This window comes from Leptonychotes weddellii, chromosome 5, assembly GCF_054177405.1.
Source record: "Leptonychotes weddellii isolate Sample4059 chromosome 5, ASM5417740v2, whole genome shotgun sequence".
Lineage (NCBI taxonomy): Eukaryota > Metazoa > Chordata > Mammalia > Carnivora > Phocidae > Leptonychotes > Leptonychotes weddellii.
This window is the reverse complement of record NC_138373.1, coordinates 60,183,166-60,209,558: the sequence shown is the minus strand read 5'-3', so window position 1 is coordinate 60,209,558 and position 26,393 is coordinate 60,183,166. Positions and strand designations below refer to the sequence as shown.

Below are 26,393 nucleotides of genomic sequence, written 5' to 3'. Positions count from 1 at the left end.
AACCTGTCTAGGTTAACTGAGCCTGCTGACCACAGGTGGATTCCAACTAAAGCAGCATCCCTCGGTCTGAGTGAACTACAGTCTGTACTAACACAAACTCCTATCCCAGTGCTATAAACAGATTCCCATATCTAACTCCCCTAGATTAGATTTCCATAACTGTGCTCCTTTCTAATTGGGGAGTTCTAGAACCAAACTCCATTTTGGCACAGGTAAGCAACCTTTCACTTTTTTCAGAATTTGAAAAAAGGAGAGCAAGAAGAAATGTTAATGAAGTCGTTAGCATACACACACACACACACACACACACACACACACACAATTTCAGAGAAAATGCAGTGAGCAAGTACCAGGTGGGAGGACTCCAGAGCTCATGGCAAACACTGCCAAGCAGAGGCCACGGATGTTATCCCTGAAGCTCTGGCTCAAGGCAGGGCAAGAACATCCTTTCCCACCGCCTCTCAACAGCCAATCCGCTCCTTTCCTCACTCTGAGGATACCCCTCCTCGTTCATAGCTTTAGAGAGAAAACTAAAGGTTCCTAAATCCAGGATCTCCTCAGACTTACTCTCCAGTATCTTTTCATGGACATAGAATCACTGCTTGGAAATACCCCTGAGGAGCCTCTAGAACAAGAGGCCCAGCACAGTCTTAATACACCCATGACTTACACACAAGCCACACTGGCCACAAAGCACAAAATACCTTCCAAGATCTTTCAGAAATATAATTTGGAAAAAAAAAAGTAAACATTAATTCTGCTCTGTGTAGGAACAATTTCCATTTGCAAGGGAAAGTTTATCCAAAAACAAGCCCATGTTTCAGTTACTTTCAAGGTCCTGCCATGTGAATGAAAAGCCAAAATAAATTTCAAATCATTTTCCCCAAAGTTCTAGCCTTTGAAATGCCCTCACTTGACCAGTTTCAAAATTGGTGTTTCCAAGTTTCAATTCCAAAGAACCATTTTTTTTTTAAGATTTTATTTATTTATCTGACAGAGAGAGACAGAGAGAGAAGGAACACAAGCAGGGGGAGTGGGAAAGGGAGAAGCAGGCTTCCCGCCGAGCAGGGAGCCCGACGCGGGGCTCGATCCCAGGACCCTGGGATCATGACCTGAGCCGAAGGCAGACGCTTAACGACTGAGCCACCCAGGCACCCCGAACCATTTTTTTTTTAAGGCAAAGTTTCCTCTGAATAAAAACTGCGATCGAGTATATTTAATGTGATTATTATACCTGACGCAGGTGACAGCCAAACGGGACTGGCTCACAACAGAGGCAGAAGGAAGAGTCTGCAAATGGTAAATAGCAAACGAGGAAGAAGGAATCTACCTCTCAAGAAGCACTGTCAAAAAAGGGGAGGAAGAACTGTAACTTCGAACATTGCTTAGAGAGTAAATCCTAAAAGTTCTCATCACAAGGAAAAATAATTCTGCAGCTACGTGCGGTGATGGATGTTGACTAGACTTACTGTGGTCATCATTTAATCTATCCAAATACTGAATCGTTATCCCGTATACCTGAAACTAAGATAGTGTTGTATGTCAATTTTATCTAAATAAAAAATTGAGAGGGGGAGGGAAAAAGAAAAAGAACAGGAGAAGAGAGCAAGAAAGAGCAGGGCAGCCCCGAGAGAGACAAAGACACAAAGACCTGCACTGGAAGCCGGGGGCAGTGCAGACACAAAGAGGCAGCGTGCAGAGGAGGGGCCAAAACGGGGCGGCCTGATCAGCAGGAGGAGAAGCTGACAGCAGTCATCAGAAAGGATAGCCTACCCCGCGTCAAAGAGCAGGCTGGATGGTGGGGGGAAGCAATTAAATACCAATGACAGATGGAGATAAGGGTATCCAAGGCAAAGTGTCCCTAAGACACTTGAAACCGAGGGCTGCCGGGAGGTGGCTGGGCAGCTGCAATGGAGGGAGCAGGAGGGGTAGCATGTCAAAGAGGAGACACGGGGTCCCAGGATGAGGAGAAATCTGCCAAAGTCTGGGGGCCGGAGGAACGGCTACTGGGATGTGCGTGGGGAGCAGGCCTGTGGCTGCACAAGAAACGCTAGAGAAGTCCTGACCGAAGGAGACGCCCTCCACAGCTCAGCAGCTTCTTCCTCCTCCAGGGAGAGAGTCGCTTCTAACCTCTCCGGAGCCCAGTGCCGAAGGGGCAACATGGTCCCCGTGACCAAGGGCTGCTGGCTCATCGTCCAACAGTCCCCCGGTGGAAAAGACCAGACAGGTTAAGATGGCATCCACCCATCCCAGTGGATGTATCTGGAATCCACCGGGCAGGGTGTAGCACTCCACACCATTAAACAGGAATAAACACTTGGACAGAGTCATCTTCTGAAAGGAGCGGGGCTGGCTGAAGACAGATAATGGATCCAACAGCCATGTCGGGCCTCTCTATGTGGCTATGTACGTGTGCATGCCGGTGTACGTGTGCATGCCAGTATGTGTGTGCACGTGTGACAGGAAAGAGGGATGCGTGTGTCAGAAAGCCGGCAACTGCACTTGAGAGCCAAGACTTAAAACTGCAATATAAGAACAATTTTAATGTGCAGCAAAACGTAATGAGGAAGAGAGTCGCCCCAGGTAAAGAACCCGGTGAATAGCCCAATGAGGACCATGGCAGTGGGGACACACACAATGAAGCCTCAGGAAGGGGGCGGCTCTGCCTCCTGCTTGGTACAAGTTGATCCTTCCAAGCCTCAGCCAGTGAGAGCTCTGGAGCTGTGAGTTGGGAGATTTTTCCGTTCCAATCCCAGCCCAGGCAAGGCCCTCGACGGCTGAGCCTCAGTTTCCTCTTGTGCAATACAGAACCGCCTGGCCATCAGCCCTGAGAACCAAACAGCGCTCTTGAAAATCTCAATGCAAATGGCAGTAAAACCAACTGAAAGCTGAAACACTGCACAGTTCGAGTACTGCTGTGAAAAAGGGACCAAGTAAGAGATACGTGGACGTGTAGATGGAGCACAGAGGGGATTAAGGGTTTAGAACCATGGGTCTAACTCAGCAATTATGAGTCGCCCAGGGACCTGAAGCAGCAGTGGTTTCCAGTGCAAGAGCCCCTAAGAGGTAGAAGAGCTTCAGGCTGGGTTTTATACATGTCCAAGTGAATATGGCTTATTTTATAACCTTTTATAGAACAAAGGGATTGCAGCTGACTGATCCTAATAAAGGGCTGTGATTTATGCTGCTACTCCTAAAGAGCATTTATTCACTTCCATGCACAGTGATGAGGAGGGCAGAAGGCTTCTGAGTCCTGGGCAGGAGTCAGGGCCCAGGGAGGCTCTCTCCACACACACAAGGCCTTGTCTCTCTAGTACATGCACCCCACATGTGATAAACCACAGAATGCCCAGTCCATCTTCCTGCACACAGATTCCCCTTCTCGGATTTTAAATGGTGCGTCACCTTGGTACTCTGGCTTATCCGAGCTGCCATGATTACAACAGCAACATGATTACACAAAACGTACTGTCTCCTACCACAGCCCACACACAGCACAGGTTTAGTCTGTTGTTTCTGAACTGTGAATCCAGCCAGGGCTGGGCTCAAGCCCTTCTTCATCTTTATAGGTTCTCCAGGCCTGCCACATTGTAAACACTCAACAGAAGATTTGCTGAATTAAACCAAAGAGCCAGATCATCTTGGATAAGTAACAACTTGTGGGAAACTCAAGTTTTGTCATGGATAAGATAAGGGATGTGGGCAAAACACCATCCAGCTCTGGCAAATGCAAAATAACCCAATATTCTGAAAACAAAAAAAGCACTGTCTGAATACACATTGTCTTTTTTATATATTTCATGCAAAAGAAATATGTATGTAATTAAACCTGATTCATATGTCTAATTCAAAATACATTTTTAATATTAGACCCATCCCTTTGTTAGTCAATGAAACACAAAAGCTGTGTGGGTTTTAAGTATGAAAAAACTATACATACTGGTTATCCCTGAAAAAATTTGTTCAAAAAAAATGTTAATTCTGACATTTCCTTTTAAACGTTCTCCCCTGAAAGACTGTATCTAGAATAACACTGACCTAACAGAAATAAGACTATTGACAATGGCTACAGTTTAACAAAGGCGTCTGGATTTTTACCTTCCTTGGTTACTGCACAAAAGCAGCAAATGTAAGTACAGTTGCCCCAGCAGCTGGTAAGTTCTCTCCCATATGCAAAGAAGTTGTGAAACAGCTGGGGAATGCAAGATGCTTTTGAACAAGCTGCTATGTGATCCAAAGTAACGCGCTGCCTGGCTGCCTGTTCAGCTGCCTGTTCATCTTCCGTACAATGGAAGCGACAGCCCAGGGCAGGTCTGGCGCATGCCCTGCAGCTGCTTCTTTCTTTGCAGCAGGGACCCAACAAATGGAGTAAGATGCACAAAAGCGGAAACCTTGCTCCCAACCCTTTGCATGCTGTCACACGGTTACGCGTGCAGCTCATCTCCCAGGGTGGGAGAAAGCTGCATTTTATACCCAAATGTAAAACCTCTCTGATGCTTTAAATGGCAACCCCTCCCTGTACTCCAGACCCATGCACTTCTTGGTGACAACCTTCCCAGTTAGGGTGGTGTTTGATGACATTATAGGGTTTCTGGTGCTTTTGCTCATGACCGATTGTTTAAAAGATAAACGCACAAGAAAAATCCACAGCTACACACTAGCAATGTTAAAGAGGTCTTTCCAAAACAACCTGGCATAAAAAAGGATTTCTCCACTTGTATTTGCTAAGTTTAAAGCTTTTGGGCTTTCTAACATAGGAACTAGCTCTACTGGTTGTTCACTAGTTGTTCAGCCTGAGCATGGCCTTACTTCTTTGTATCAGCTTCCAAGTTACAGTCCAGCCATTTTCAGATCATACATCATTTACCATATTTAAGCAAATATTTTTGAAAAGGTATCTCAAACGCTCCTCCCTTCCCCACCAATCTGGTGGCTCACCTTTAAACAGACTCCAGAAAAATATCCTATTTTCCAGAGAAATGTTCCCTCTTGCCAAGACTGGGCCAGCACAAGTTTCAAAGAAGCGGATATTTTTCTTCAGTGTTATAAAGGGCGACTGAATGAGCAAAGAGAATAGCTTCCCTTGCTCCAGTGTGTCTGGTTTTGCGTTTGTTTTTTTAAGTCCTGTCATCCTAACCATTAGGATACTGGCTTCAAATTTAAAGGAAAGATAAATGGCTAGAGGACTGACCACAAAATTATACAGTGGTAAAATTAGGAAGAAAGCCCTACAGTTCCGGAGCCCCTTGTAAATTCCTTGGGCAACTAGACAGAATTTTCCATCACTACCAACCCCACCTCCCAACCGCTGATTCCAAGAGAGGAATCACTCACTGCATTGCATGGCAGTATTAACTAAGAAGAATAGCAAGCTCAAGGCAAATATCAATGAACTATTTTACCTCTTTGGAGGAGACAAGGAAAGAGAGAAAGAATCTGTTCTTAAACATCATGGTTATTAACATTTGTTGAATAGCTACCATGTGCTAGACTCTGTGCTACTAAGTACTTTATATAGATTATCAAATTTAACCCTCATAGCTTCAAAGCAGGAGGTGCTATTATTATCCCTGTCTTAGAAGAGGAAAACAAAGTTTAGAGAGGCTGAGCAACTTGCCCAATATTGCAGAGCTATAAATGGTGGAGGTGGCATTTCAAGCCTGCCATTGTGATTTCAGATGCTTGCCCTTAATCATCATGCCTCGCTGTCTCCCCAACTGGCATTGCCCTGGGACGTTCTGAGTCACAGACTGTCATTCCAGAGTTTAAAACAACATCTTTCTTAAAGGCAATGCATTTTAAGAACATTCAAGACAATAACAACAGCCCCTATTACAAACTTGAGCTCAATGATGCATAAATGTGCACAGATAAAATCATGTTGTTGGATGCTGAAAAGGCATTTGAGTTTTAACTCATTAGGCAGTTAATTAAGGTTGGCCATATTTCCAAGGCAGACTTAATGTTACACACATATCCAGCACGGTGGCCAAGTCACACCACTTAAACAGGGGAGGAACTGCAGCTCTTGCAACAGGGAAGGGAAACAGATTCATGCCATGTGGAGCTTCCACCTCAGGCCCACCTGCCTCATGAGACACCGCAAAATGCAGAGGAGAGCTATTTCTGACTCTCTTTGGAGTTGTCAGAAAATTCTAAGGATTTCTGGAAGAAGCCTTAGAAACCTTAAACTTAAAGAGTTGGTTTAGTTTTGGTGCTGGTCCTAACAAAAGTCAGGAAGATGTAGAAAGTCCGCCTAACCCTAATGCCTAACATCACCAAACCCCAACCTGGGCTTATAGCACATACTGTGACTCTTTAATCAGCAATTAATAAACAACTCTTCAGTATCAGCCTTTGCCAAAGACACTGGGAGGAGCAAACAGTACTCTTAAGAGCAAGCCAGACTCTTTAAGCTTCAGTTTACTCATCTGTAAAATAAAAATAACCGCCTCGGAGAAGGAGAATGGTGAAGATCCTTCCAAAGTGTGTGTGAAGAGTCTCTCATCCACTAGCCAGCCACTTTATAAAAACCAGTTCCTGCCCTTTCCTTACTACAGAAGGGAGTGGAGGCAGATAAGAAAGCATGTGAATTCTATCCATTGATTACTGGGGGGTATGGTTTCACATCGGAGCAGAGTGCCCTGGGTTTTTCTTCAGCACCTCCTCCTCTCACGTCCAGAGCCCCGAACGTCTGGTGCGCGGTGGAGATGTTGCCCAGGCCACTTCAGGGACAAGACTTGCGCACAGGCTGGGTTTGCCTAAGTTCCCACAACCTCCGGGAAAACAAGGAGCCCTCTTTATTTCCCCTGCCACCCTTCTCCCCTATTGCACGAGGAACTTCCGGATGCAATAAGCTGTCAGACTTCACCAGAGCTGTAATGCCTTCGTCAGAAGCGCTTAACCCCGCACCTGACCCAGACTGCGGCCTGGACTGGAGCCTCCCGGCCGCTCACCCACAGTAATACAATTACCGCCTTCTGGAGCTCGGCTCAGGGTGCCGGCGGCTGCCGCCGGTCCCCGGGGGCCTAAACCACTCCCTTCCGGGAGCCCGCACTCCACCCGAATCTGCAGGGAGGGGCGTGGACTGGCGGGCTGGCCTGGCGCGCCGCGCGGGGACTTCAAACCCGCGCGGGCCCTGCGGAGGCGCGACCCTGGCACCGGAGGAGGGGCGCGGGAGCCACGGCAGCTCTCGCCACTCGCCCGTGCAGTCGGGAGAGGAAACGGGCAGTGTCGCAGTTCTGAACACTCGCGTGCACCCCACCCCCCGGGTCGCCCCCCTTCCCCGCCCCTCCTCCCAGCGTAACGGGCCACGGAGCTAACTTCCCGAAACTCCGCAGAGGGAAATCCTGCCCCGGCCCGCACCTCGGGGCGGGCGGGCGCGCGCCACGGCGCGCTGGGGACGGAAGTGGGTGGGAGCAGTGGCCGCGCCGCGCCTTTGTTACTGCTCCGGGACCTCGCGGGCCGCCGGGAGCACCCCATCGCAGCAGCCGGCAATCGGCCGCCTGCTCCCAGGTTCCCGTCGCCGACCCGGGCAGTACCGCCCAGAGCCAGAGTAAAAGTGGCCCCACCTCCGGCCCCCGAGAACGGCGCGCAGCGGCGTGTCCTAGTGTCTGCCGGCCTTAGTCTACGCTGCCGTTCCCTGCCCTGGGGCCACCGCGCGGAGGGACGTTCCTCACCTTCCTGAGCTTTCCCCAGACCTCTGGGTGGCAGAATCGCCGCTTCCCGGCGGACAGCGGCTTGGCAGCCCCAGCTTCTCAACAGCGCCACGGCCACTCCCTGCCTCCTTTCACAGAGCGAGGATCGGGTCCCCCCTCTCGGGATGATTCACTACGCTCCTTACCTGGAGGCTCGAACAAGTCCCCTCCCCTCCGCCGGCCCGCGCAGCGATCGGGAGCTGGCGCCCTCTGCCGGGCCACCAGCGGGAGCAGCCGCGGGACCGAGCGAGGAGCAGGACAGAGGGTCGGAACCTGGAGCCCACCCGAGCGCAGGACCCCCGCACCCAGCACCGACGGTCATCCCTTCCCGAGCAGTGGCCAGCGCGCCGGGGCCATCCTGGCCGCCGTGCCAGTGCTGAGGCCAGACCCCAGGGGAAGAGGACCAGAGCTGTCCTCGCGCCCCCGGGCCACTGGGCGCGCCCGGAGTCCCCCACTTGAGGGCCAGCCGGTGCAGCCCCGCCCCCAGGGATGTCCCAAAGAAACCACCATGAATCGCGTCTGCACGTCTAGTTTTAAAACACTGGAAAAGCAGTTTTACTGAGGGAAAACAAAGTTTGTGTCTTGTATCTCAGTAGCCTTCTCCTGCTCGAATTAAAGAGGCGGAGGGGAGGGCGGTGGCCCGTCACACACACACCCTCCCCCGGGTCCTAGGGCTAGGAAGCGGCTTGGGGTGAGCTCCAGGCGTATCCGCAGCCCCGGGCCACCGGCGCTCTTGGGTGCCGGTGGAGCCCTGGGTCTGGCTTGGGGCTGGAGGCGGGGGCCGCCGTGTCACTCACCCGGCCGGGAGGAGTGGCTGTCCGAATGACTCGCGCTTTCGCCAGAGTAAACACACTAACAGCAGGTTAGCCTATCCCCTTCCCCCCCCGCCCCCCGCCACCGGTCCTGAGTGAAACTTTGCAGGGCGACTAAGAGGAGGGGCAGGGGAAACCTACACGCGAGGGCCCGCGTCCCACCACGGGGCGCCCGCACACTCACACTCCAACTTCACAGCCCCACTCACCCGTTCGGCTCGCCCGCCGCGGTCGCCCACCTGCCGGGCGGGCACCCCTCCCCCCGCACAAAGTTCCCCGCAGCGACGAAGGTGGCGGTCGCTCCGCAGAGGCGCCGGGCGGGGAGGCGCACACTGGCGCGGGACCTCGGCGACCGCGGCACCGTCCCCACACTAGCTGGCTCTCGGCGAGGGGCCCGGCAGACTCGCCGCCGCAGCCGGGAGCAGAGCAAGTTGCGAGGCAAGTCAGGGCCGACCGGGAGCCTCGGTTCCCGAGTGCGGACGCGCGAGTCCCGGCGCGGCAGGCGGGCGCCGGGTATCACTTGTAGGGCCCCCGGGTGTCGGCCGCCGGGCGCTCTGAGTGGCTCGGACCGCGCGCCAGGCCGGCGGGGCGGCGCGACCCACCCCCTCGGCGCGCTCCCGCCCTGGCCCGGCCCGGGGACGCGCGCAAGCGCACACGCCTGGCGGCGCCGGGGCTCCCCGGACTCTCGTTCGCCCCCGTCCATGCCGCCCGGGGCCCGGAGGGGCGCCGCTTACCCTTAGAGACCCGGAGCGGCCGCTCTGAGTTTGAGCCGTTCGCGGGATAAAACCCACCAAAGCGTGCGAACGTTGCAGTCGGTAGAGCTCTGGGCCAGTTGTCAAGGAGACCGCCCTTGTCGGCCCCGTCACAACTGTGAAGTCTCCCGGCCCCCTCCCCCCGCCCAAAGGCGCATCTGGACAGGGGACCGTACCCTATCTCAGTGGTTCTCACACTTGACACTTCAGCCAATCACAGTCCCCCGAGATTTGTTAAAACACGGCTTGTTTTTGCCTCCCCCACCTCCCCCCTCTTTCTCCCCTTTCTGATCCTTTTAGTCTAACGAGGGCCCGAGAATTTGCGTTTCTAGGTGATGCTGAGGCGGTTGAGAACATCAGATCAGTTAAAGTTTGTAAAGTAGATGGTAATCTGCAAGGCAGTAGATACATTTATACTTGTTAAATCCACTTGTGTGATTTATCTGTTTCAGTAGCTAGTGTTCACATTGCATTTCGTTCCAACCCCGGCTTCTTTTCCTCCAAACGCTAGACTCTTATTTTTCCTCTTGGGTATGCACTGAGCTTTTGTGTATACCAGCCCTCATCGGAAAAACAAAAGGTGAGTACGTGAGTTTGCTAGGGCCACCATAACAAAGCACCACAGTCTGGCCTAAGCAACAGAAATTTATTTTCTCACAGTTTTGGAGGCTAGAAGCCCAAAATCAAGGTGTCAACATAATTATTTCTTCTGAGGCCTCTCTCCTTAGCTTGTAGATGGCTATCATCTCTTATAAAGACACCAGTCGTGCTGGATTTTAGGGCCCACCTATATGACCCCATTTTAATTTAATTTCTTCCTTAAAGACCCTATCTCTAAACACAGCCACTTTCTGAGGTGCTGGGAGTTAGGACTTCAACAGATGAATTTTGAGGGGATACAACTCAGCCCGTAACAGGGAGCTTCACTGCCCCTAAGAGGCTAGAACAGAAACTGAGTTCTGCTTTCCCATCCTTGTAGGCTGGCCTGAGGACTCACATACCGGTAACAGAGTGCTGCTCTTGATAGCTGGAAGGGCTTAAAACCTAGTAAAGAAACCACACTCTCAACTGAGCATATGGTCCTCTGGAAGACAACACCCAATGTGTGAAATGAATATTGGGAATCTATCAGGAATCAGGGACCCCTACCCAGCAAACATTTCAGAACTAGCCCTTTACTTTTTGTTAATGACTAGGTACAGGTCACCCTTACCTTTGTCTTGCTTTGTTGGAGCTATGATCTCCACCTGGCACCTGTGTCATCTCCAGAAGTTTCCAGAAGGAAGGACTGTATTCAATAAATATATTAAAGATTCTTCATTCCTCCTGCTAGCTAGAGAAGACAGGAAGGAAGGACAAGGGCTGTCTGCACTGACCCCACACTAACTAGAGTCATGGGAATGACTGATCTCCTGCAAATCAGTAATTGCCCTGAATTTGGAGCCTCGTCCCCATTCTTCTGATTCTGTCCTACTTCATATCTTTGCCTTGTGGCTTTGTCTAACACCAGGCCCGGCTTCTCCCCAAGCCCCAGATCCAAATGGCTATGGGATCACCATACAGCTCCAAACTCAGTATGTCCATCATTGAACTCTTACCCCGCCCCCAACCATGCCCTCCACCTGCATGCAATCCCCATCTGAATGGATGGCTCAAAGGCCACTCCAGTCATGCCAGCCAGAAACCTGGGAGGCATCCAAGATGTGACCTGCTTGAATCAACTTGCTACTGTGTCCTTAAGGTTCCACAGAGGCTTCCCCTCTTCATTCCCACCGCCATTGCCTCAGCCAAGGCCTTTTGTACGATTTCTCATCTGGTGTTTGACACCAGACTCCTAACTAGATTCTTTTCTCCACAAGGCTTCTTGGCCAGCGTCCTCTACACAACTTCTTCAAGCATCTTTCAAAAACAGAAACCTTGTTATATCCTCTGCCCTTCTTAAAACCTCTCAATGGATTCCCTTTGTGTTTCAGGAGAAAACTCAAGCTTCTTTGCTCGCCTGCCTCCAGAGGTTCATCTTTGATCATTTTCCCATCGATGCCCTTCCCTGAAGCCCGGGACCACTCATAATGCCCTGCAGATTCAAGAGGTCCCATGCTTTCTGAACACAAATACTTAGGACGTCCTTGGTCTAGAGAGAAGGTGTCATTCACCCCTTTCTGAATTAGGGGCCTCTTGTTTCTCTCACAGCCCCCCATGTGGGTCTCAGGTGTAGCTCTTAGAACACTGGGGCAAGATTACTGGGTCACTTTTCTGTGTCCTCCATTAAACCATGAGCTTCTGGAGGACAAAAACCTCATCCATTTTTTGTATGTTTGAAGTCTTGGAAAAAAAAAAAGTTTGCTTTAAGGAATGAATTAATTCTCGGGAATTCAGAGGATCTGGTCAAACTTAACATTTGCTTGCAAATACCTTATCTGAAGCAATCTTCACTTTTCTGACAATATTTGGTGAACACTCTTAAGTCACCCCCTGTTTGAATTATAGATTCATCCTTTAGAATCTTGAATTAACTTCTATGCTTCCTAAATACCCAGAGTTTCCTAGAGTTTTTCAAGCTGCCGGTCAGGAGATCAATTTTGTGGGTAAAGATAAGTATCTTTGTTTTATGAAATCAAATTAGTATTAAAACAATCAAGTGCACCCTACATAGTAAATATTATTTTCATGAAAGTTTTGTTTTGGTTAACTGTATTTGCAAGCTGTGTGCGTGCGTGCATGTGTGTGTGTGTGTACGTGTGCAGGGTTGTTGTATCATCAAATTTATTCCTTTCTGTGGGTCATGGTCAAAAAACTGGCACAACACTCTCTTAAGCAGCACTGGAGCTGTGCCCACCATAGGACACATTTCTGGAGACGTTAGAGAGGGTGGAGTTAAGCAGAGAACATTTTCTGGAAAGATATTCTGAGTCACTGTCTTAATCCAGGAATTGGCAGAGTGGAGAGTGAAACACAATCCTCCCTCTGCACAAAGTAGGTGCCTTGTAAATGCTTTTATTGACTGGTGCATGCGTGGAGATGGGCAAAACTGTGCAAGATGTGTGTGGGAAGTTCTCTTGGCTGGAGTCTGACAGGGAGTAAGAAGAAATGAGATCAGTGTCACACAGAAGATGGGAGAGGCCTGGTTTGTCGCCAGACATTGCTGGTGTTCCCTGAGGTTTCCAAACATGAGCAAGAGGTACTATGACATGGGATTTCCTAACCCGGTTTCCATCCCGAATGTTCCAAAATCAGAAGTATGTTATTAACTGAGCCTTTGCTGAAATAAAAGTACCACTTTCTCTGTGCTCGAGTTGGAAATATAAGAAGCCCAGAGTGGGGCGCCTGGGTGGCTCAGTTGGTTAAGCGACTGCCTTCGGCTCAGGTCATGATCCTGGAGTCCCGGGATCGAGTCCCGCATCAGGCTCCCTGCTCAGGGGGGAGTCTGCTTCTCCCTCTGACCCTCCTCCCTCTCGTGCTCTCTGTCTCTCATTCTCTCTCTCTCAAATAAATAAATAAAATCCTTAAAAAAAAAAAAGAAGCCCAGAGTGATCTGCAGGGCTCAAAGCAATGTGTTCAGTCCAAGAGTCAGATTTTCTCATCTTGATAATCCAGTAGTCTGGAAAGCTTATTGAGAGAGGGACAGAAATGAGATAGGATTATGTAACAAAGAAAAATAACAAGTGGCCCTTATAAAACTATAACCTTGAGAGTTATGCCAAGTATTTCCATCCATTTTGAATGTCTTTAACCAAGGAGCCTAGATCCAGCCCACAAATATTTAGAAGGCAATGTTCTCGCTCTCTGGTCTAAAGTTTAGAATCTGTAAAAGAAGGTTGCCATGTAAATAAAGAATACATATTCCTACTCCTTTTTTTTTTTTCATTGCTTAAGTCATTCTGGCCTGGGCAGAATAGAAGAATAAAAATTTGGGCCAGGGGAAGATAGACAAGATTTTTGAAAGGAGAGACAAAAAGGGTAGACCAGAGGTAGCTAAAATTATAACAAAAAAGAAATTCTAGAGGACAATTCTCTACTCTCTTGCTTCTAAGTAGAAATACACTTGGCCATGAATGTTATTATAGCATTATATTTTGAATTTGAAAGATGGACAAAATCTGAAAGAAATCCGACTGTGGCAAACATGAGTTTTAACAAAACCTTAAGATGGATTCCAAATTCTACTTCTTTGGCTTTGGGGGAAAAAAAACAAAAAACAAAACAAAACACAACACAACAGGATGGGTTGGGGAAAAGAAAATGTGGCTTTGAAAAATTCCTGGGGGCTGAAATATTCTTTGATATTATTTATAACACTGGTCATGTCTCAACTCTCCAAACAACTAGATGGATATCAGTTGAATTTTCTCCCTGAAATACAGAGAAGATTCTTTATCTATATTGAATCCCGCCTTCCTTATCCTTTGTAATTTTACCGTTAACAAAGCCATATTTAATACCTTGAAAATTAGCAGTAGTTTGGATAATTACTAGTTGAGGAGTTTGTGACTGAAGGTTCCAATAAAAATTGAAAATAGAGTGGGGCAGAACTAGCTTAGCAGAACTTGCTCACTTCCTTCAAAGTAGCTGCTCTAGGAGGCCATGTGCTTAGTTCTTTATGCTGTTGTCTCTTTGGATACTGGCAGCTCTTTTTTAAAGATTCAAATTGGTAGTGAACCTGCATCCTTTGCCTACTTGATTTTGCCTCCTCTCTGCCTTGCCTGTCACTTCCTCCTTTTGACCTTCTGTTGGCTGCAGACTGTTTCCCAGTCTAGCACTGAAGTTTCCTTGCTTCTCTAGCCTCTGGAGATTACAGAGCCAGCCCAGTGGGGTTCAAAGCTGTGTTACATTGAGCCAGTTATCTAACCTCTCTGTTCCTCAGCTTCCTCACCTACAAACTGGGGTGATAAGAGAACCCCCCCTTTGAGGACTGTTGTAAAGAACTTTGGATGATCCCTCAAACATGGTAAGTGGTGAATAGATATCAGAGATTGTTCTTAGTTATTGTAAGTGAAAACTGCAGCCGTCATCTGTCCACTGAGAGATGAATGGATAGAGAAGATGTGGTATATATATACAATGGAATATTACTCAGCCATCAGAAAGGATGAATACTTACCATTTACATCGATGTGGATGGAACTGGAGGGTATTATGCTGAGCAAAATAAGTCAATCAGAGAAAGAAAATTATCATATGGTTTCACTCATACATGGAATATAAGAAATGGCACATAGGGTAAGGGAGGAAAAACTGAATGGGAAGTCATCAGAGAGGGAGATAAACCATGAGAGACTCTTTTTTTTTTTTTAAAGATTTTATTTATTTATTTGAGAGAGAGAATGAGAGACAGAGAGCATGAGAGGGAGGAGGGTCAGAGGGAGAAGCAGACTCCCTGCTGAGCAGGGAGCCTGATGCAGGACTCGATCCCGGGACTCCAGGATCATGACCTGAGCCGAAGGCAGTTGCTTAACCAACTGAGCCACCCAGGTGCCCCAACCATGAGAGACTCTTAACTATAGGAAACAAACTGAGGGTTGCTGGAGGGGAGGTGGGTGGGAAGATGGGGTAATTGGGTGATGGCATTAAGGAGGGCACGTGATGTGATGAGCACTGGGTGTTATATGCAACTGATGAATTACTGAACTCTACATCTGAAACTAATGATGTACTATAAGTTGGCTAATTGAATTTAAATAATAAAGAAAAAAGAGGTGAAGTCATGACAGTTGCATAGAAATTAGCCAGTGAAGAAAGACGGAAAGAAAACCTCGAGAAGCTGTTCTGCTAGCATTTCAAGGGTCTTGTTACACGAACTGTTTGCTCCAGAGAGTCAACTTTCATTTTTATGCCAGCATAAAATGACCTGAGTGACCTTGAAAATACCATCTCTACCTGCTGCAGCATCGGTCAATGATTGTTTCTGCTTTCCTAAGACAGATGATAGCCCCGGGATGGTCCACTCACTGCAAGCCTAGCGGACGGACAGACCCCAACCCAATAACAGCACGTACTGTTTTGAAATTTTCCTGAACTTCTTTGAAACCCAATCTCACCCAAAGCCTATATGCCTGTTCCTGCCAGTTCTATTTCTGGGTGAGACTGCAAACTGCTGGCTGTTGATCAGTGCTGTGGACAAGGATCCTTCATGGAGCTGGAGGTCCTCATGATTCTCTTGTGTCACTGAACCGCTGCACAGAGAACGCATTTCTTATCATTCCACCCTGTTTATTAAAAACAGGCCTTTTATCTGCCTTATAAAACCTTGCCTAGCTCTAAACCAGGATTTTATTTAATATGGCAGGATAAAAAACAAATAATTCTTCCCCTAAGGATGAACTACAACAACACAGGAAATAAATGACTAGCCACGCAGTCAGAGGTTCCCAGAGCATTTTCCTGCTGGGAATATTGATCTAAGACGTGCCTTCTGACTCTAACCTGATATGCCTTCAAGAAGATGACCTGAGAAAAGACGTAAAGAAACTAAACTCCAGGACATTACAGCCAACGGGCTTGCCTAGCCCTGACACGGATGTGCACTGGAAACACCCAATGTGATCCTATGGCAATCAAAAGACCTTTCCTATGACACTTGACACCATCTGTGTGTAGCGGCTCAGCTGACACAATCGGGAGGTTCGAAGTCAAGCTGCAGGACCGTCTTATGACCTGGTCTTAGAAATTGTAGTTAAACCCAGAGGCACATCCTTCAAGAGAGCTCAGAGAGAACTAGCAGGAAATCTGCACTGAAGATCAAAATCTGGAGTTAATCACAGGACTTAAGACTAGTGCCTTCTTCCAGACAGGGTAATAGATCTTTCCTAAGAGATGAAGGCTACAGTTGCAGATCAGGCCAGCAAAATGCCCATGTTGCCAGGGCTCACGGCCAGGGTTTTGGGGGGTGGCAGATGGGCATGGTGGCAGACCCTAGACATTGTGTACATCTGATTGTTTCACTGCTGGTTTCTTGCCACCCGTGGTACTAGCTGACCTGACTCTGTTCCTTCCTCACTCCACACTGCCCTTCTTTCCAAAGTTAACAGGAAGATAGCAGTATTGTTAGGTTGTTTTTAGCTAAAAGGAACAGAAAATTCTTTCCCTGTTAGCTTCAAGAGTGAGGCTTCGTTATGGGAAGTCCAGAGGGCTTTAGGATTCACTCTTTCCAGTGGCTCTAGGTCTGCTTCCCTGTGGGTTCTTTTGAGGAGCTTCATCTTCAGATTGGTGGCAAGAAGATGCTGCAGCTGAATCCAGGCCTCATAGCTGGGCTTGACAATATCCAAAGAAGAAAGAGAAGTCTTTTCTAGAAGCTTTTTAAGAAGACTGAGAAATAAGTTTCCCCTAAGGCTCCAGGAACTTAAAACCTCTGTTTGCCTGCCAGGGGCCTGAATTATTTGTGCTCATTGCTAAGATGCTCACCAGCAAGAAGGGTGGCAGTGCCCCTTGACCAGTCAGGCCTACCCCTCCTGTCGAGGGTGTTGATCATGTTCTCCTTGGGGCTCCATGACTCTGGGGGGAAAGGAGAGAGACCTAAACAAAATTGGGGGTCTATACCAAAAAAAAAAAATCAAAAGAATGCTGAATAGGCAGTTATGATGTCCTCTGCCATAGGATACGTTGTTAATCATCATGCTGTCCCCAAATATTCTGCTTCTCTGCCTTCTGAGCACATGGTAGTATTGTACTACTTGGCCCCGTTGTGGTGCCATGTCACCCAATCTGGCCAGTGACCTGTGAACTGAAGTGGTATGTTTTATTTATTTATTTTTTGAAGTGACACGTTTGATTTCTGCACCAGAGCATTTAACTGTCTGTCCTAGTTTCTCCCGATAGTTCTTGTCCTCTGCCCCAGGGACCAGCAACATTTCAGATGATGGCTGCCCTGCCTATGTCCTGGAGTCAGGACAGTGTGGAGCAGAGCCTCCGGGCCACTGGCAATGGACAAGTGGCATGATAAAGATAAAAAACACACTTTGATATTTGAGCTAATTTGTTCCTACAGCAAAAGTCTTGTGTACTTTGACTGATATAATAGCTCACATCTATTCAGTGTTTACTGTGTTCCAGGCATGTAATAATGCATTATCACTAGTTCCTGTGGATAGGACACATCAGGAGTGGTGGAGGCTCCATCCATTTACCCACAACCCCAAAATGACTTTAGTCCTAAGCACTTGTACAAACTGGCCCTTACCTAGGAGGTACCTAAGTACAGATTGCCCCACCACACAATGGACATAATTGTCCTAGGGACTTGGGTACAGAGAACAAATGGGTTTTGGTGTGTGTGTGTGTGTGTGTGTGTGTGTGTGTGTGTCTAGGGGTCATCAGAAAGAGGAGATCAGGAACATTCAGGTATACACACAGGATGGGACTTCAATAAGAGGACAGAGGGGAAAATATGCTGTTGGAATAAAATTATCTTTTTTTCCTGCACATCTTATGATCAATGCACTGACTGCATTTTATTCCAACTATCTTTAAGGATGTTTTTATAGCAAACAGTTTGTAGGCTAGAGATAATGTCTTCCCTAGAGCAAAGATCACCACCTTGGAAAGTAGAGATAGTATCTTTCCCTGAAGCAAAGACAGGTATACTTACAATCCAGTATAATAAAGATAACATCTCCCTCCACAGCAAAGTAGGTGTGCTTACTGCCCATTATAAAAGAGTCAGGTTCCTTAAGCACAGGGTTCCTCTCCTGGAATGCAACCCGCTATGTGTGTAGCTGTCATCATCTTGTGGGAATTAATGCTTGTGGTGCAAAAATTCTGATATGCTAATTACTGCTATAGCTATGGGTAACAAAGCATCCTTTGTCTCTGACCCAGGAGTGTCTTGTCCCCTGGAAGCACTCACAAAACTGTGGTAAGCTAATTTGTTAGCTTGCAAGTGGGGTAAATCTCATATGTGGTTGTTGATGGACAGGTAACATTCCAAATTAAGTATATAGAGAGACATTAGTGAGAAACCTTGCTTATGAAGACTTTGCCCAGAGAAATTAATCATTTTCCAAGTAATATTCTTTATGTTCCTTTCTTAAACCTGGCAGACTCAGATGATTGAAACTCCCAAGGTCAGGTATGGCCTTTGGGCTGGGTTGCAGATGTGCTCAGTTGCTCTCACCTGCTGTCACCTGTAGAAGAATTTTCTCTGGAATCTTGACATCCACCTGAGAACCTAAGGAACCAGCTTGTGAAGATAAATCAGAATGCTATCCCAGAGCATCACTCTCAGATTGCCCGAATGAAAGTCTTTTCTGGTAGCCCTGCTTTCTGTTTTCAAATATCATGAGACCTTGGCATTCCAAGTTTCCAAATTAGAAATGAAATCTTCTCAGTGAGAATCCTATTTGAACAGAGAGTGGAATTGATTCTAAGTGTTTGGTATAAGCTTCAGTATCTAACTTAAAATATGTCACTTGCCATGTCCCGAATGAAACAAACTTATGACAGACAATCAGGAGTCAGATAGCAATGGGTTGTACAGAGCTCTTTGCCCTCAGTCACACATTTTCCTCCACAATTCATATCACCAGTCATACATGGGGTATGGAGGCAAGTATATTTTTACCATTGCAAGAAACAAAGACAAATAAAACAATATGCATGGAATTGAGACCATCCAGGCAATAATCTTTAGACCCAAGATCCAAGTCATTAAGTCAGACTTCAATGGCTTTTTTTTTTTTTTAAGATTTTATTTATTTATTTGACAGAGAGAGAGACAGCGAGAGAGGGAACACAAGCAGGGGGAGTGGGAGAGGGAGAAGCAGGCTTCCCGGCGAGCAGGGAGCCCAATGTGGGGCTCGATCCCAGGACCCTGAGATCATGACCTGAGCCGAAGGCAGTCGCTTAACCAACTGAGCCACCCAGGCTCCCCTTCAATGGCTTTCTTAAAAAATGAATCTTCATGTGTCAAACTGTCAACCATATCTTACCTGGATCTATAAGATTCAGGGGAAAAACTTCTCTTGGAGTAAAAATAAATCATCAATATGGCATTTCTGCAAAGAACTCAACCCATTTACTTTCAGGTATTAGTTCATTTATTCATTAATTCAATCTTAATCATTTACTGAAGGCTTATTAATGTGCTAGGCTAAAACAGATACAATCCCTGCTCTCAGAAATGTTCACACAAGAAGGGTTTAATTTTGAAATATGTTAAGTGCTATGAAGAAAAAGTAAATAGTGCTTTGAAAACTTACAAGGGGAACCCTAACCACTTCTGGGAGGTTCAAGGAAGGCTTTCCAGAAGATGGGCATTGGAGCTGAAATTGCAAGGCTTTAAAGGGATTTAGTGCACAAAGAAGTTGGGGATGCGACGATGACAGGGGAAGGCTAGAACATTATTTCAGGCTAACAGAACAGCATGTTCAAAGCCCTCGTAGCACATGCATACTTGCTACTTTTAGGACAATGAAAAGGATCAAGTCCAAAATTTGGGGCAATTGAGCTACAAAATAAATAATGATAGCAATAGATCATAACTTATACAAAAAAATAAATATCCATCAGTCCACAGTGATAATCAACAATTGAATAAATAAATAAACAGGAGATGATAGCTCTTTCTTGCAGTAGAATCCTAACTTACAAATGTAAAAGCGATGATGAAAATAGAAAATCACCATTCAAAAAACACCACAGTAATAATGATTGCATGCAAGAATCATCAACTGATGATAAAATCGGTGAGTAAAAGTATAATGAGAAACAGAATATTTACATAGATTCAAAATTTCTCTTCTCTCCACTCTCCCTCCCCTCAATGAAGAGTACCTTTACAATGAAGAAACTTGGCTGATACCATCTTAACAAGAGCTCGAAGTTAACATCACCAGTAATGAGACATTAACATCACATGCTTCCTGATATAATACACTGAGAATACAACATCACCTCTGTGATATTCTTGCCAAATTATGTATAACCTGAACTTAACATGAGAAAACATCAGACAAACCCAAACTGAGAATTATGGTACTAGATAACTGTCCTGTGTTCTTCAAGATTAGTCAAGGTCATAAACAATAAAGAAAGAACAGGGAACTGCTCCTGATCGGAGACAAAGAAGACATGACACTCACATGCAATGAGGAGTCATTGATTGGATCCTGAACCAACTGTGGAAATCCAAGTAAGATCTGTAAATTAGTTCCTAGTATTGCATATGAACATTAATTTCCTGTTTTTGATAATTACACTCTGGTTATGTAAGATGTTCACATTTAGGAAAGCTGGGTGAAAAGTACGTGGGAAATCTTTGTACTATTTTTGCACCTTTTTTTTGTATGTCTGAAATTATTTAAAAATAAAATAATTTTTAAACGTAAAATATTAAATTTAAATAAAATATTGAAATACATTAAATATACATTTAAATAATATATTAAAATTTAAATAAAAATAAATAAATACAATAAAAAAAGAAGGAGCTAAAGGAAAAAGGGTAGGGCAGCTGGAGCAGAGAAAGTGAGAAGTGGCTGGTGAGGTGGGCACCTTGAGACTACACAGGGGTTTATTTGTAGATGATGTTAGAGATTGAGTCTTTACCCCAAGCATAAAGGAAGACATTGAAGGATTTTAGGCAGGGCAGAGATCACTATGGCTGCAGTGGGGTAAATGGGTGAGCAGCAGCCTAGACTATATGGGGAGATCAGTTAACAGGATATTGCAAGCATGCTTGGTCTACAGTGGTGATGACAGCAAGAATGGATGAATATGAGGAGAGTCTAGAGGTATTTAGGAAGTAAAGTCATGAAGTGATGTGGGTGTGGAGAACAACCAGGATGTGGGTGTCGAGAATGACTGTACATTTCTGGCTTGCCCAACCAGAGAAATAGAGAAGCTATTCACCAAGGGAGAGCAAACACTGAAAAAGGTAGAGATGTTGTGAGTTCAGCCTTGGGTACTTTGAGTTTGAGTTCCCTTTGATGGACCCAAATGTTGATATCAGAAAAAGCAGTTGGATTTTAGGGGAGTGAAGCTCAGAGGCAAATTCTGAGGTGGAGATAAACCATGATCATTGAAGCAACTTTTCTCCAGAATAGTGGGGGAGAGATAGGCAAACAAAATAGTTTGGATTTATCCTAGAAAGTACAAAACTTGTGTTATGAATAAAGTTCTGTGTGAGCAGAAAGGAGGGGCAGCTACTAATGTGGGGAACTGAGAATGGGTTTCATAGAAGAAGTGCTATAGAGATGAGCTTAGAAGGATGGGCAGGAGTTTGTTAGGTTAGTGCAGAGGAATTTTTGGACAATCTGCATGAATATTCCTATATTTCTTTAAGTGATAAGTAGGTCAGCCTCACAGGTCCTGCTAACAGGCAGTGGCGTTTAGTCAACTATGTGGGCCCTACAAGCAGAAAGAAGGCAGTGCATTTTCAGTTCTCCAAATGGTCTTTCTTTGCCCTTTTCCCTTATTGGGTATATTTTGAACTTCATCTATAATGCATAAATGTTTCAGAGTTTTTCTTCTTTCTCTCCTGCAATGCTCCTTCCATCAAAAGTGCCCCCAAACTATAGGGCACTATAGACAGTTTCCAAGGTGATTACTTGTTGGTTCAGGTGTTAACTGTTTGATAATGACTTACTTAGGTTATCACCTCTGGGGCATTTCTATTGTAATGTAATGAGGGATTGAAACACTCCCACCAGAACCAGTTACAAACTGTGGGACATTAGCTTTTAGCAGGAATTACAGGTTCTGAAGGACTTTCTTCAGGGCCCCACACTAAGTACCCATATTGCAAATGACCCCATGTCATTTAGAGCTATTTTCCACCCCCACACACTGAGAGATACACTGCCTTCCCATCAATATCGAGATCACAGTGGTTATCAAAGTGGGAATAGAAGGGAGGATACATGCCTGAGGATTGAGTATCCAAAGCTTCCAGTGATTCTGAAAAATTGCCAAGAGGATTCTGAGAAGCTTAGAGGAAGAACTTTTTTCTTCCTTCTCCCCCCAGGTTTGTGAGCCACTGCTCAAGAACCCTTAATTCTTCTTCCCACAGAGTCAGAGTAACTGAATTTGGCTCTCCAGGATGACTGAATTACCATGCAGGATCCCCCTGTGATCTTGGCCACCTTCTGTTTGAGGACCAACTCTTAGGGGAAGCCATGGCTTAGACAGCATTTCCATCCAGGCACACTCTTCATGAATTTCTTCAGATAGTTTCAAGAATACTTCCAGAATAGCATGTACCCTTCACCCAGTGCTTTTGTTCATGACTGCAAAATGGAACAATTTTAGCAGAAAGTAATATTAGAACATTTTTTAAACAAGCCATGAGCAGTTGGTTAATTGAAATTGCCATCAACAGTACCATTTACAGTGGCATCAAAAAACATGGAGACCCTTAGGTACAAATTTAGTGACATATATACAACATCAGAGCATTGAAAACTACATGATGTTGCTGAATAAAGGAGGCCTAAATAAATGGAGAGAAATATTATGTCCCTGGATTGGCAGATATTGTTTTCATATTAGTTCTTCCAAAATTGATCTATAGAATCAATGTAATTCCAATAAAAATTCCAGCAGATTTTTAAAATATATAAATTGACAAACTGCTTTTAACCTTTAGATAGAAATGTAAAAGATCTGTAATACCTGAAACAACCTTGAAATACAAGAGCAAAGTTGGAGGACTTATACTACTTAATTTCAAGACTCATCTTAAAACAATAGGAATCAAGACAAGTTGGTATTGGTGTATGAATAGACATCTAGATTAAAGAATCAGAAAAGAATCCAGAAATAGATCTACCACATATACAGACAATTGATTTTTTTTTTAAAGATTTTATTTATCCATTTGACAGAGAGAGACACAGCGAGAGAGGGAACACAAGCAGGGGGAGTGGGAGAGGGAGAAGCAGGCTCTCCGCGGAGCAGGGAGCCCGATGTGGGGCTCGATCCCAGGACCCTGGGATCATGACCTGAGCCGAAGGCAGACGCCTAACGACTGAGCCACCCAGGCGCCCCCAGACAATTGATTTTTGACAAAAATGCCAATGTAATTTAATGAGGGTTCCAGTCATATATATGTATTTGCAGTACATATGACAATGCACTTATACCAGAATACTTAAGAACTCTTCAGACTTACCAATAGAAAACAATCCAATAAAAAATGATTTTAAAAAGATAAAAAATTTAGAGACATTTCATACAAGAATGGCCAATTAGCACATAAAAAGATGCTCATTATCATTAATTAGCAGGGAAATGCAAATTAAAGGCACAAGAGAAACTACTACACACCCATTAGAATATCTAAAATTAAAACGACATCCCATATCGGAAGCCAGTGTTGGCAAGGATGTGGAGCAATGGAACTCTCATACATTGCTGGTGGGAAAGCAAAATTGTGCAACCACTATGGAAAAGAGTTTGGCAGTTTCTTATAAAAACACACTTTAAAGGATAACACCCAGAAATCCTATTCCTAATATTTACCCAAGAGAAATGAAAACATATGTCCTCAGAAAGACGTGTAGACAAATGTTCATAGAAGCTTAATTCATAACAGTTAAGAAGTGGAAACAACCCTAATTTCATCCATAGGTGGATAGATAAACACTGTGAGGTATATTCATACACTGAAATGCTAGTCAGCCATAAAAACAGAATGAACCACCACCGTATACAATGACATGGCTGGATCTCAAAAACCTTATGCAGAGTGAAAGAAGCCTGACACACCAAAGAGCACATACTGGATGATTCCACTTATATGAGATTCCAGAAAAGACAAATCTAATCTCCAGTGACAGAAAGCAGATCAATGGTTGCTTGGAGCTGGGGGTAGAAGACTTGACTGGGAAGCAACACAAGGGACTTTTCTGAGGTGAAGGAAATGTTCTGCATCTTGATTGTAGTGCTAGTTACTTGGGTGTATAAACTTGTCAGAACTCATCAAAATGTACATTTTAAATAGGTACACTTATGGAATTAAAATTAGACCTCAATAAAGTTGATGTAACAGAAAAAAACATTTAGTTAGTAGAAGACACTGTTATACAAATGTCAAACTGTGAAGAAACTACATATAGACAGAGAGAGAGGAATTCCTGGGAAACCCCAGCCTGTAAAAGGTGCTCTCACCTCGATGATGACCCCAAGTGCTTGTGGGAGCTGCCTTATGGGCTTGCTGCGGGACCTGGCCTGGTGTTCAGCCTCTTGGCCACCATGAGACACCATTGTTTGCGCTGAGTCATGGGATGACCTGGGAATTGGGTTTTGGCCCTTGGTTGAAGGACCTTGCCCCCTCTTCCTAGCTCTGGTCTGCTGCCTGATTTTGTAGGCTGCCATCTCTTGTTCCCTATGTTCCCAGAGTTCCCAGGGTGTGGAGAAGCTCATGCTTGCCAATCCAACTCTCACCTGAGGCTGAAGTCTTTTTTTCAAAGTTCACAGAGAGAGGCAATGTAACTACTTTTGCCTTCAGTGGCCCTTTTTTTTTTTTTTCTCTTCCCCTCACTACTTTGTCTGCCTAGGTCCCCAAATCACATCCTACTTCTATAGGATTCGGCTAGAACCTCTCTGTCTTTTCAGGTCTTAGCTCCTACCCCTCAATTCCGTGTCTCAATGTCACTGGGACATAGCACAGGAGAAGACTCAGGACTTCCCTTTGATTTTAGAGTGACCCGGGGACTCAGGAAAGGATGGGATAGCCCCCCATGAGAGAGCAGCGACCAGGGTAATGCCTGTCATGTTGAGACTTCACAGTAAAACCTTCTTTCAAGGAATAGCAGTCAGCCATGTGCCCCAAAATAATCTATTTAAATGCGATTACACTTTTGGTTATTTCTTATTTCTACAATGTAGAGTTCAAACTCCTTAGCATTGTCCACCAGGCCATCATAGTCTCATCTTTGCATTTGAGGTCCCTGCCCTTACTTGTCCTCATCTGCTTGGTAACACTTCAAGCCTCAGCTGCAACATGCCCTTTTGCGTGAAGTCTGACCTGCACTCCCAAGTGAGCATGAGTCAGCCCTCCTCTTGCTCAGTTCTTTACCTGTCTCTGTTACAGGACTTACCAGAGTCCCACGGTGACTCGACTGTCTGACCCTCTCTCCACAGAAATGTCCAGCTTATCGAGGGTGGAGGCAGCAACATGGTTATTTTTTTGTAACTCCTGTGCCAAGCACTGCTCCTAACCCATAGTAAGCATTCAAATCATTATTACCACAGCGCTTGGTGCTGTAAGAGACACAGACGTTGCCTAAAGCTTGGCTTCTATCTCATGGGGCTTGCAGGCCAGCGGAACACTCACATTACTACCATGCAAGGGAAAGTGGGAGATATTAACTTAAATGTTGAACAGGATTGGAACAGCGAGGGAGAAGGTTTCAGGTCCAACACTTGGCACAGGTGTTTGAATTTATCTACTAATTGCTAATTTTTAGTGACTACTTTCCCTGGGCTAAAGACCAACTTCGTACATGTTGCGTTAGTTTCCTGAGGCTCCCATGACATAGACACAAGCTGGGTGGCTGGAAACAAGAGAAATGTACTCTCTCAGGGTGCTGGAGGCTAGAAGTCCAAAATCAAGGTTTCAGCAGGGTGATGTTCCCTCTGAAGGCTTTGGGGAAGACTCCTCTCTTGCCCTGTCCAGCTTCCAGAGGTTTCTGGTGGGTTTTTCACGTTTCTTGGCTTGTAGCTGCTTTACTCCCATCTCTGCCACTAACACATGACCCCCTCCCCTGTGTGCATGCACAGATCTCTTACAACGGCAGCAGTTGTTGGCTTTAGGGTCTGCCCCAATCTAGTAGGACCTCATCTTAGTTAATTACATCTGCCAAGGCTGTATTACCAAATAAAGTAATATTCTTTTTTTTTTCTTTATTAAAAAGATTTATTTATTTGAGAGAGAGAGAGCAAGAGCACGAGCCCAAGCAGGGGGAGAGTTATAGGGAGAGGGAGAAGCAGACTCCCCACTGAGCAGGGAGCCTGATGCGAGGCTCGATCCCAGGACCTGGGATCATGACCTGAGCCAAAGGCAGATGCTTAACCGACTGAGCCACCCAGGCACCCCCAAATAAGGAAACATTCTGAGGTTCCAGATGGATGTGAATTTTAGAGGGATGCTATTTAACCCACTGTTCATGAATAATCTCATTTATCCTTCACCACAACTA

The 26,393-nt window shown here is 45.7% G+C and overlaps 1 protein-coding gene across 4 annotated transcripts in view; it reads right to left on the bottom strand.

Annotated features, from left to right (window-relative positions):
• SVIL (supervillin) overlaps window positions 1–9,050 on the bottom strand; it is a 226,922-nt gene extending 217,872 nt beyond the window's left edge. For 2 of the 4 annotated variants that reach the window (XM_081820800.1, XM_081820796.1), the window contains exon 1: window positions 8,719–9,050. The gene's annotated coding sequence lies outside the window, so the exon portion shown is untranslated. Of the gene's footprint in view, window positions 1–7,679; window positions 8,649–8,718 lie in introns of those variants that run through there. The other 2 variants (XM_081820797.1, XM_081820799.1) reach the window with 1 other exon arrangement.
• Window positions 9,051–26,393: the final 17,343 nt, after the last annotated feature.